We start from the raw sequence: 12,654 nt of genomic DNA, 5'->3' as shown, positions 1-12,654 counted from the left end.
CCTTCAACTTGTTGAAAGCTCTGTCTGCCTCTGCTGACCACCGCAACCGCACTGGGCCCCCCTTCAGCAGTGAGGTAATTGGAGCCGCTACCTGGCCAAAACCCCGGATAAACCTCCGGTAGTAGTTGGCAAAACCCAAAAACCGCTGCACTTCTTTTACCGTGGTCGGAGTCGGCCAATTACGCACGGCCTTACTGCGGTCACCCTCCATCTCCACCCCCGAGGTGGAAATGCGATAACCCAGAAAGGAGACGGCTCGTTTGGAGAACACACACTTCTCAGCCTTGACGTATAGGTCATGCTCCAGCAGTCTACCAAGCACCTTGGGTACCAGAGACACATGCACTGTGTGAGTGGCTGAGTAGATCAGAATGTCATCGATATAAACAACCACTCCCTGCCCGTGCAAGTCCCTGAGAATATCGTCTACAAAGAATTGAAAAATGGCTGGAGCATTTTTTAACCCATACGGCATGACGCAGTACTCATAGTGGCCCGATGTGGTACTAAATGCGGATTTCCACTCGTCTCCCTTCCGAATACACACCAGGCTATACGCACTCCTGAGATCCAATTTTGTGAAGAACTGCGCTCCCTGAAAGGATTCCACTGCCGTAGAAATGAGAGGTAGTGGGTAGTTGAACCCCACTGTGATGGCATTTAGACCTCTATAATCAATACACGGACGCAATCCTCCCTCCTTTTTCTTCACAAAAAAAGAAACTCGAGGAGACGGGTGAAATGGAGGACTGAATGAGACATGTTCTGCTTTTTCTTTCACTTTTTTGTTAGTCTGTTAGTCCACTTGTCTTTGTACCCCCTTTCGTAAAGCCTTTGTGTTGAGGCCCGTTCCTGGTCTGTTCCTGATAAGAAGCATCAGAACTGCATATTGTTCTAATATAATAATAATAATAATAATATATGCCATTTAGCAGACGCTTTTATCCAAAGCGACTTACAGTCATGTGTGCATACATTCTACGTATGGGTGGTCTGATGCGACTGTTTTGACTTATAGGGAGACTTTTAATATGTGGACGTGGCTGTTTCAGGAGGGTTTTCCTGTCCGTAGGTTTCCTGTAGAGATCTGTAGAGAGGGCGGTTTTGTCCTAAATAACCATCACATCAAGAAAACTGATTAGTGATAAGTCATAGTTAATGGTGAAACGAAGTTGTTCACTCATAGAGTTTAGATAAGCATGGAATTCCAAAAGTTCTTCTTGGGTCCCTGCATAGATCACGAAAATGTCGTCCAAGTATCTCCAAATTAGAGTGTTAAGGTGTTGATTCAGCACCACCTGTTTTTCATTCATTCCTAGATATTGCATAGTTAGAAGCCATTGTGCTCCCCATCGCTGTCCCTTTGGTCTGGAGGAAAAAGTCTCTGAAGAGAAAGTAGTTGGAGGGTAGTTCCAGTTTAGCCAAGTTCACAATACATATTGGTGCTGGGTAGAGCATTAGGGGGACGCTCATTGAGGTAGAACATGAGGACCTGTAGGCCCTGATCTGTTTCTTTGTGTTGGTCTCCACCCCCAACCAGGTGTCTCCCATCTCCCCCTCATTATCCCCTGTGTATCTATACCGGCGTTTTTGGTTTGTCTTTTACCAGTTCGTCTTGTCCCGTCAAATCCTACCAGAGTGTTCCCGTGTTTCCAGTGTTCCCGTGTTGCCTGCCGTCCTGTACCTGCCTGACTCTGCATGGGATTACGACCCTTTGCCTGTCTTGATTTACATTTTGCCTGCCCCTTGTAATATAATAAACGCTGAGACTCGTACCTTCCGCCTCCTGTGTTTGCACCTGGGTATTAGCCTGAACCGTGATGGTACGAACTGGCCCTAACTGACCCAGCAGACTCAGACCAGCTCCACAACACTGTCTCCCAGACCAACGCTGTCTCTCAGACCGCTAGAAGATAGTGTACCTCATAATGCTAATGTCCGGGAGGGCACTCGCCTGGGCTACGGCGGTGTGGGAGCAACGTTCAGCCATTTGCCTCAGTCTGGAGGAGATTGTGGTGAAGGTACGTAAGATGTTCGATTCTCCGTTGTCCGGGCGAGTGGCTGTTCGTGAGCTGCCCCAGCTATGTCGACTCCCGTAGTGTGGCAGACTACGCAGTGGATTTTCTCATGCTGGCGGCTGAGAGTGCCTGGAACCTGGAAGCCTTGTATGACATGTTCCTTCACGGATTATCGGAGGTGGTCATAAATAATATAATAATAATAATAATAATATAATAATAATAATAATAATAATAATAATAATATGAGCTTGCAGCTCGGGAACATAGGAGGGAGAAGGAGTCTGTCCCCTGTCGCCCTCGCTCGTCTTTGATTCCCACATCGCCTCTGAGGAATCCCGGAAAACCCTGAAGTCTTTTACGAGTCAATCTGATGTCACCCGAGTTCTCTTGGGAATCACAGAGGACTGCTGACTCGCCTCCTCCAGAGCCCATGCAACTGGGCAAGGCTAGATTGTCTCCTGCTGTGATGACCACTCCAATATCTTGACTTTGTTGTCCTTAACCTCTCTGGGATATGTGGGACGGTGGCCAACAGCCAGTGAAATTGAAGGGGGGCAAATTCAAAACAATAGAAATCTCATAATTAAAATTCCTCAAATATAGAAGTATTTTACACCATTTTAAAGATAAACTTGTTGTAAATCCAGCCACAGTGTCCGATTTCAAAAAGGCTTTACGACGAAAGCACACCAAACGATTATGTTAGGTCAGTACCTAGTCACAGAAAAAACAGCCATTTTTCCAGCCAAAGAGAGGAGTCATAAAAAGCTGAAATAGAGATAAAATGAATCATTAACCTTTGATGATCTTCATCAGATGACACTCATAGGACTTCATGTTACACAATACATCTATGTATTGTTCATACATTTTTCATACAACACATCTATGTTTTGTTCAATAAAGTTCATATTTATATCCAAAAATCTCATTTTACATTGGCACGTTACGTTCAGTAATGTTTTGCTTCTAAAAACATGTGGTGATTTTGCAGAGCGCCTCATCAATTTACAGAAATACTCATCATATGTAACGGGTGTTGTCAGAAGGATGAGACCAAGGCTCAGCGTTCTTTGAGTTCCACATAATTTATTAACGCTTAGCGTCCCACTTGGCCAAAAGCCAGAGAAAATGCAGAACGCCAAATTCAAATAAATTCCTATAAAACTCAAACTTTCATGAAACCAAATTAAAGCTACACGTGTTGTAAATACAGCGAAAGCAAACGATGCTATTATCTGAGGATAACATTGTAAACACAAGAGAGAAAACATTTCAACCCTGCAGGCGCGACACAAAACGCAGAAATAAAAATATAAATCATGCCTTACCTTTGACGAGCTTCTTCTGTTGGCACTCCAATATGTCCCATAAACATCACAAATGGTCCTTTTGTTCGATTAATTCCATCAATATATATCCAAAATGTCCATTTATTTGGCGCGTTTGATCCAGAAAAATACCGGTTCCAACTTGCGCAACGTGACTACAAAATATCTCAAAAGTTTCCTGTAAACTTTGCCAAAACATTTCAAACTACTTTTGTAATATAACTTTAGGTATTTTTTAAAGTAAATCATCGATAAAATTGAAGACGGGATGATCTGTGTTCAATACAGGAAGACAACAAACTCAAGCATGCTTTCTGGTCTTGCGCCTCTATCAAACAGTACACATGACGTGACACTTATTCAAGATGGCCATACTTCTTCATTACACAAAGGAATAACCTCAACCAATTTCTAAAGACTGGGGACATCCAGTGGAAGCAGTAGGAACTGCAAGCAAGTCCCTTAGAAATCTGGAATCCCATTGAAAATCATTGAAAAGAGGGCGAGCTCTGAATGGTTTGTCCTCGGGGTTCGCCTGCTACATAAGTTCTGTTATACTCACAGACATGATTCAAACTGTTTTAGAAACGTCAGTGTTTTCTATCAAAATCAACTAATAATATGCATATCTTATCTTCTGGGGATGAGTAGCAGGCAGTTGAAATTGGGCATGCTTTTCATCCAAAATTCCAAATGCTGCCCCCTATCCTAGAGAAGTTTAACGAAATGAAACTTTAGAAAAAACAAAACAATAAAGAATACAACGACCGAAAAGCTTTGTTGTGCAAACTACCTGCACACAAACAAAGAACAAGATCCCACACTGAAAGAGGGGATAAGGCTACCTAAGTATGGTTCTCAATCAGAGACAACCATAGACAGCTGTCCCTGATTGAGAACCATACCCGGCCAAACACAAAGAAATAGAAAACATAGAAAACACAAAACATAGAATGCCCACCCCACATCACACCCTGACCTAACCAAATGGAGAAATTAAAGGCACTCTAAGGTCAAGGCGTAACAGTACTCCCCCCCCCCCCCTTGGGTGCGGACTCCCGGCCGCAATCCTGAACCTATAGGCTGCGGGCCCCGGACTGGGAACCCTCGTTGCGGGCCCCGGACTGGGCACCCTTGTTGCCGGCCCTGGACTGGGCACCCTCGTTGTGGGCCCCAGACTGGGCACCCTTGTTGCCGGCCCTGGACTGGGCACCCTCGTTGTGGGCCCCAGACTGGGCACCCTCTCTGGAGGCTACGGACTGTGGACCCTCATTGATGGGAGGAGACATATAGGCAGCCTGGTGCGTGGGGCTGCCACAGGGCCCACCAGGCTGGGGAGACATACAGGAGGCCTGGTCTTTGGAGGAGGCACAGGATGAACCGGGCTGTGGGGGAGCACTGGAGATCTGGTGCGTATCCTTGGCACCACTCCTCCAGGCTGAATGCCCACTTTAGCCCGGCACCTCCCGAGCGCAGGCACAGGTCGAACCGGGCTGTGGGGGAGCACTGGAGCTCTGGTGCTTAACACGTGCACCTCTCCTTTTGGCCAAATGCCCACTTTAGCCCGGCACGTGCGGGGAGCTGAAACGGGCCGCACTGTGTTCTCCTGGCGAACTGGGGATACCGTGCGTAGAACTGGCGCATGATAACCTGGGCCAAAGAGACTCACCGGAGACCAGGAGCGCTGAGCCAGCACAATCCCTCCTGGCTGAATGCCAACTTTAGCACTGCAATTTCGGGGAGCTTGCAGAGAGCGCACCGGGCTATGAGAGCGCACTGGAGACACACGGCGCAGATCCGCATAACCTGGTGCCTGACTAGTCACTCTCTCCCTACGGTAAGCACAGGGAGTTGGCTCAGGTCTATAACCCGACTCCGCCAATCTCCCCTTGTGCCTCTCGTGCCTGTTCCGTTGACTTATCGCCGCCGCTCCTCCTTCGCTGTCTTTAATTCCTCCTTTGGACTGCAATACTCCCCAGCCTGCCTCCAGGGTCCCTTACCGTCTAGGATCTCTTCCCATGTCCTCCAGGAAACAATGCTTGGTCTCTTTGTGGTGGGATCTTCTGTAACGGGTGTCGTCGGAAGGATGAGACCAAGGCGCATCGTGGTGAGCGTACATTTTCTTTTATTGATATAAAATGTTGCCAACAAAACAAAGGAACAACCGTGAAGCATAACAGGGCTATAGTGCCACGAACAAAGATAACTTCCCACAAACTAAACTGGGGAAAAGGCTGCCTAAGTATGATTCCCAATCAGAGACAATGATAGAGAGCTGTCCCTGATTGAGAACCATACCCGGCCAAAACATAGAAATACCAAATCATAGAAAACAGAACATAGAATGCCCGCCCCACATCACACCCTGACCTAACCAAAGAGAGAAATAAAACGGCCCTCTAAGGTCAGGGCGTAACATCATAAATGTTGATGAAAATGCAAGTGTTATGCATTTTAGATAAACTTCTCCTTAATACAACCGCTGTGTCAGATTTTAAAAAAGCTTTACCGAAAAATTACACCATGCAATGATCTGAGTACAGCGCTCAGACAACAAAACAAGCTATACAGATATCCGCCATGTTGTGGAGTCAACAGAAGTCAGAAATAGCATTATAAATATTCACTTACCTTTGATGATCTTCATCAGAGTGCACTCCCAGGAATCCCAGTTCCACAATAAATGTTTGATTTGTTTGATAAAGTCCATCATTTATGTCCAAATACCTCCTTTTTGTTTGCTCGTTTAGTACACAATCCAAACTCACGAGGTGCGGGCAAGTCCAAGCAAAATTACAGACGAAAAGTCATATTACAGTTCGTGGAAACATGTCAAACGATGTATAGAATCAGTCGTTAGGATGTTTTTAACATAAATCTTCAATAATGTTGCAACCGGAGAATTCCTTTGTCTGTAGAAATGCAATGGAACGCAGGTCGCTCTCACGTGAGCACGCGTGATCAGCTCATGGCACTCTAGTAGAGCCCTGACTCAATCAGCTCTTATTCCCCCCCTAATTCACAGTAGCAGCATCAAACAAGGTTCTAAAGACTGTTGACATCTAGTGGAAGCCTTAGGAAGTGCAATATGACCCCATAGACACTGTATCTGGGATAGGCAATGACTTGAAAAACTACAAACCTCAGATTTCCCACTTCCTGGTTCAATTCTTTTCTCAAGTTTTTGCCTGCCATATGAGTTCTGTTATACTCACAGACATCATTCAAACAGTTTTAGAAACGTCAGAGTGTTTTCTATCCAAATCTACTAATAATATGCATATAGTAGCAACTTGGCCTGGATAGCAGGTAGTTTACTCTGGGCACCTTATTCATCCAAGCTACTCAATACTGCCCAAAGTCCCAAAGAAGTTAAGCCATTTTGCCACAACTTTGGAAGTATGCTTGGGGTCATTGTCCATTTGGAAGACCCATTTGCGACCAAGCTTTATCTTCCTGACTGTCTTCCTGAGATGTTGCTTCAATATATCCACATCATTTTCCTTTCTCATGATTGCGTCTATTTTGTTAAGTGCACCAGTCCCTCCTGCAGCTAAGCACCCCCACAACATGATGCTGCCACCCCCGTGCTTAACGGTTGGGATGGTGTTCTTCGGCTTGCAAGCATCCCCCTTTCTCCTCCAAACATAACGATTGTGTGTGTGTATGTGCGTGTGTGTGTGTGTGCATGCATGGGCATTGGTTGTGTGAGAAAGACAATGATAAAAGAGCTTTGAATAAAACACGTTTGTTCAGAAGTCTCACACAGGTCTCCTTTCTCAACCATAGAAAAATAATTAGCTAAGTCCATAAAAGGTTTGGTAATTCTATGACGTAAATTGTTATCATTTCACATTCTTACCCTTTTTTTCTCCGGAGCAGTTGTTGTTTTCTTTCCCCCCCCCCTTATGCCACATTTCACAAGAGACAAGACAACACGACGTTTGTGTGTCTGTGTGTATGTCAAATCATATCACATTTCTTGGTCACATAAATGTATTTAGCGGATGTAATTGCGGATGGAGTGAAATGATCTAACAGTGCAGTAATATCTAATAATTCACAACAATACAATACACACAAATCTAAAGTAAAAGAATGGAATTTAGAAATATATAAATATTAGGATGTTGGAGTGGCATTGACTAAAATACAGTAGAATAGAAGACAGTATATACACACAGACACCAGTAGAATAGAATACAGTATATACACACACACACCAGTAGAATAGAAGACAGTATATACACACAGACACCAGTAGAATAGAAGACAGTATATACACACACACACCAGTAGAATAGAAGACAGTATATACACACAGACACCAGTAGAATAGAAGACAGTATATACACACAGACACCAGTAGAATAGAAGACAGTATATACACACAGACACCAGTAGAATAGAAGACAGTATATACACACACACATTACACTCCCTCAACATTACACATACAAAAATATAGAAATGACAAAATAGCTAAATGAACTGCGTTAAACAAGGCCAGCTGTTTCATTGTCCTCTGTCTCTTTCTGTCCTGTGTTGCGCAACAAGCTACATCGTGTGGCAGATATAACGAACGCCTTGTTTAGGACGAACAGAGACAAGGGGGAGGGGGGGGGATAGAGAGACCGAGAGAAAGAGATGCTCCAGCTGTGAGGGACAACACAACAAAACAACATCTCTTTGACATGCGGGGGGGGGCAGGGGCTGAACACACTGGCATTGTTTTAGAGGGGGAGTGGATGGAGGGTTAGCCGATAAGGTTGGAAAGAAAAGGAGAGATTGATAATTCCCTGTTGGCTGAGGAGTCTGGACATAAACCTCCCTCATTACTGGCGCAGAGCATGGGGGGGGGGGAAGGGGCTCCACTTCTATCCTGACAATAGAGAATATATTATTTATCTTGAGCCGAGGAGTTCAAAGATATCGAACTTGGTTAGGGGCCCGATCAGTGTCCGCTGGGGATGAGCAGAGGTGCATAACGTCTATGACACAGAGTGTTCAGAGCTGGAGGGCACAATTACACAGTACAGGGGCCAGACACTGAACCTGATAACGTGACACTGGGAGGGCTGTAGATACTGTAGGGGGCTGTAGATACTGTAGGGGGCTGTAGATACTATAAGGGGCTGTAGATACTATAAGGGGCTGTAGATACTGTAGGGGGCTGTAGATACTATAAGGGGCTGTAGATGCTATAAGGGGCTGTAGATACTGTAGGGGGCTGTAGATACTATAAGGGGCTGTAGATACTATAAGGGGCTGTAGATACTGTAGGGGGCTGTAGATACTGTAGGGGGCTGTAGATACTGTAGGGGGCTGTAGATACTGTAAGGGGCTGTAGATACTGTAGGGGGCTGTAGATACTATAAGGGGCTGTAGATACTGTAGGGGGCTGTAGATACTGTAGGGGGCTGTAGATACTGTAGGGGGCTGTAGATGCTATAGGGGGCTGTAGATACTGTAAGGGGCTGTAGATACTATAAGGGGCTGTAGATACTGTAGGGGGCTGTAGATACTATAAGGGGCTGTAGATACTATAAGGGGCTGTAGATACTGTAGGGGGCTGTAGATACTATAAGGGGCTGTAGATACTGTAGGGGGCTGTAGATACTGTAGGGGGCTGTAGATACTGTAGGGGGCTGTAGATACTATAAGGGGCTGTAGATACTGTAGGGGGCTGTAGATACTGTAGGGGGCTGTAGATACTGTAGGGGGCTGTAGATACTATAAGGGGCTGTAGATACTATAAGGGGCTGTAGATACTGTAGGGGGCTGTGGATACTGTAGGGGGCTGTAGATACTATAAGGGGCTGAAAATGCTATAAGGGGCTGATCTAATCTAATTTTATTTGTCACATACACATGGTTAGCAGATGTTAATGCGAGTGTAGCGAAATGCTTGTGCTTCTAGTTCCGACAATGCAGTAATAACCAACAAGTAATCTAACTAACAATTCCAAAACTACTGTCTTATACACAGTGTAAGGGGATAAAGAATATGTACATAAGGATATATGAATGAATGATGGTACAGAGCAGCATACAGTAGATGGTATCGAGTACAGTATATACATATGAGATGAGTATGTAGACAAAGTAAACAAAGTGGCATAGTTAAAGTGGCTAGTGATACATGTATTACATAAGGATGCAGTCGATGATGTAGAGTACAGTATATACGTATGCATATGAGATGAATAATGTAGGGTAAGTACATTATATAAGGTAGCATTGTTTAAAGTGGCTAGTGATATATTTACATCATTTCCCATCAATTCCCATTATTAAAGTGTAGATACTATAAGGGGCTGTAGATGCTATAAGGGGCTGTAGATACTGTAGGGGGCTGTAAATGCTATAAGAGGCTGTAGATACTATAAGGGGCTGTAGATACTATAAGGGGCTGTAGATGCTATAAGGGGCTGTAGATGCTATAAGGGGCTGTAGATACTATAAGGGGCTGTAGATGCTATAAGGGGCTGTAGATGCTATAAGGGGCTGTAGATACTATAAGGGGCTGTAGATACTATAAGGGGCTGTAGATGCTATAAGGGGCTGTAGATGCTATAAGGGGCTGTAGATACTGTAAGGGGCTGTAGATACTATAAGGGGCTGAAAATGCTATAAGGGGCTGTAGATGCTATAAGGGGCTGTAGATGCTATAAGGGGCTGTAGATGCTATAAGGGGCTGTAGATGCAATAAGGGGCTGTAGATACTATAAGGGGCTGTAGATACTATAAGGGGCTGTAGATACTATAAGGGGCTGTAGATACTGTAAGGGGCTGTAGATACTATAAGGGGCTGTAGATACTGTAAGGGGCTGTAGATACTATAAGGGGCTGTAGATACTGTAAGGGGCTGTAGATACTATAAGGGGCTGTAGATACTGTAAGGGGCTGTAGATACTATAAGGGGCTGTAGATACTGTAAGGGGCCTTCCGGCCTCTATTTCTCTGCCTCCTCTTCAAGCAGATCCCTGGGTTCGGAGCCTGTTCCCGTGAGAGACGTATATTCTCGGGCTCGTCAGAGTCGTGAAAGAAGAAAAAAGATTCTGCCAGTCCGTGGTGAGTAATCGCAGTCCTGATGTCTAGAAGTTATTTTTGGTCATTAGTGATGGTAGCGGCATCATTATGTACAAAAATTAGTTTAAAAAAGAAGTTACAGACAATGCAGATGAACTAACAAAAAATCATAATCGGTTGGGGTCATAAAACGTCTGCCTTCTGCTCCGGCGCCAGACTCTAGTAGATACTGATCTGTTCTGTACATGTAGTTTAGAGTCTTGACTCTAGTAGATACTGATCTGTTCTGTACACGTAGTTTAGAGTCTTGACTCTAGTAGATACTGATCTGTTCTGTACACGTAGTTTAGAGTCTTGACTCTAGTAGATACTGATCTGTACTGTACACGTAGTTTAGAGTCTTGACTCTAGTAGATACTGATCTGTTCTGTACACGTAGTTTAGAGTCTTCATTGACTCTAGTAGATACTGATCTGTTCTGTACACGTAGTTTAGAGTTCATTGACTCTAGTAGATACTGATCTGTTCTGTACACGTAGTTTAGAGTCTTGACTCTAGTAGATACTGATCTGTTCTGTACACGTAGTTTAGAGTCTTCATTGACTCTAGTAGATACTGATCTGTACTGTACACGTAGTTTAGAGTCTTGACTCTAGTAGATACTGATCTGTTCTGTACACGTAGTTTAGAGTCTTGACTCTAGTAGATACTGATCTGTTCTGTACACGTAGTTTAGAGTCTTGACTCTAGTAGATACTGATCTGTTCTGTACACGTAGTTTAGAGTCTTGACTCTAGTAGATACTGATCTGTTCTGTACACGTAGTTTAGAGTCTTGACTCTAGTAGATACTGATCTGTTCTGTACACGTAGTTTAGAGTCTTGACTCTAGTAGATACTGATCTGTACTGTACACGTAGTTTAGAGTCTTGACTCTAGTAGATGCTGATCTGTTCTGTACACATAGTTTAGAGTCTTCATTGACTCCAGTAGATACTGATCTGTACTGTACACGTAGTTTAGAGTCTTCATTGACTCTAGTAGATACTGATCTGTACTGTACATGTAGTTTAGAGTCTTCATTGACTCTAGTAGATACTGATCTGTACTGTACACGTAGTTTAGAGTCTTCATTGACTCTAGTAGATACTGATCTGTACTGTACACGTAGTTTAGAGTCTTCATTGACTGTAGTAGATACTGATCTGTACTGTACACGTAGTTTAGAGTCTTCATTGACTCTAGTAGATACTGATCTGTACTGTACATGTAGTTTAGAGTCTTCATTGACTCTAGTAGATACTGATCTGTACTGTACACATAGTTTAGAGTCTTCATTGACTCTAGTAGATACTGATCTGTACTGTACACGTAGTTTAGAGTCTTCATTGACTCTAGTAGATACTGATCTGTTCTGTACACATAGTTTAGAGTCTTCATTGACTCTAGTAGATACTGATCTGTACTGTACACGTAGTTTAGAGTCTTCATTGACTCTAGTAGATACTGATCTGTACTGTACACGTAGTTTAGAGTCTTGACTCTAGTAGATACTGATCTGTTCTGTACACGTAGTTTAGAGTCTTGACTCTAGTAGATACTGATCTGTACTGTACACGTAGTTTAGAGTCTTCATTGACTCTAGTAGATACTGATCTGTACTGTACACGTAGTTTAGAGTCTTCATTGACTCTAGTAGATACTGATCTGTACTGTACACGTAGTTTAGAGTCTTGACTCTAGTAGATACTGATCTGTACTGTACACGTAGTTTAGAGTCTTCATTGACTCTAGTAGATACTGATCTGTACTGTACACGTAGTTTAGAGTCTTCATTGACTCTAGTAGATACTGATCTGTACTGTACATGTAGTTTAGAGTCTTGACTCTAGTAGATACTGATCTGTACTGTACACGTAGTTTAGAGTCTTGACTCTAGTAGATACTGATCTGTACTGTACACGTAGTTTAGAGTCTTCATTGACTCTAGTAGATACTGATCTGTACTGTATACGTAGTTTAGAGTCTTCATTGACTCTAGTAGATACTGATCTGTGGGACACTGTCAGTGAAGAAAAAAGAAACATCCATTCCTGTAACTATCAGGAATTGTACATTATTTAGAGTTTGTATTTTCAAAGACAAATATTCAGATTTTTTTTTACTTCACTTTATTACATTTTTTCTTCTCCAGTAATCAACAGGTTTAGCCAGCTGGCACATCTGGGAAGATTACTTCGTATGCAAATATTATTAGATGAAACTAATTTG

This window comes from Oncorhynchus gorbuscha, linkage group LG01, assembly GCF_021184085.1.
Source record: "Oncorhynchus gorbuscha isolate QuinsamMale2020 ecotype Even-year linkage group LG01, OgorEven_v1.0, whole genome shotgun sequence".
Lineage (NCBI taxonomy): Eukaryota > Metazoa > Chordata > Actinopteri > Salmoniformes > Salmonidae > Oncorhynchus > Oncorhynchus gorbuscha.
Note: the sequence above shows the minus strand (reverse complement) of the source record.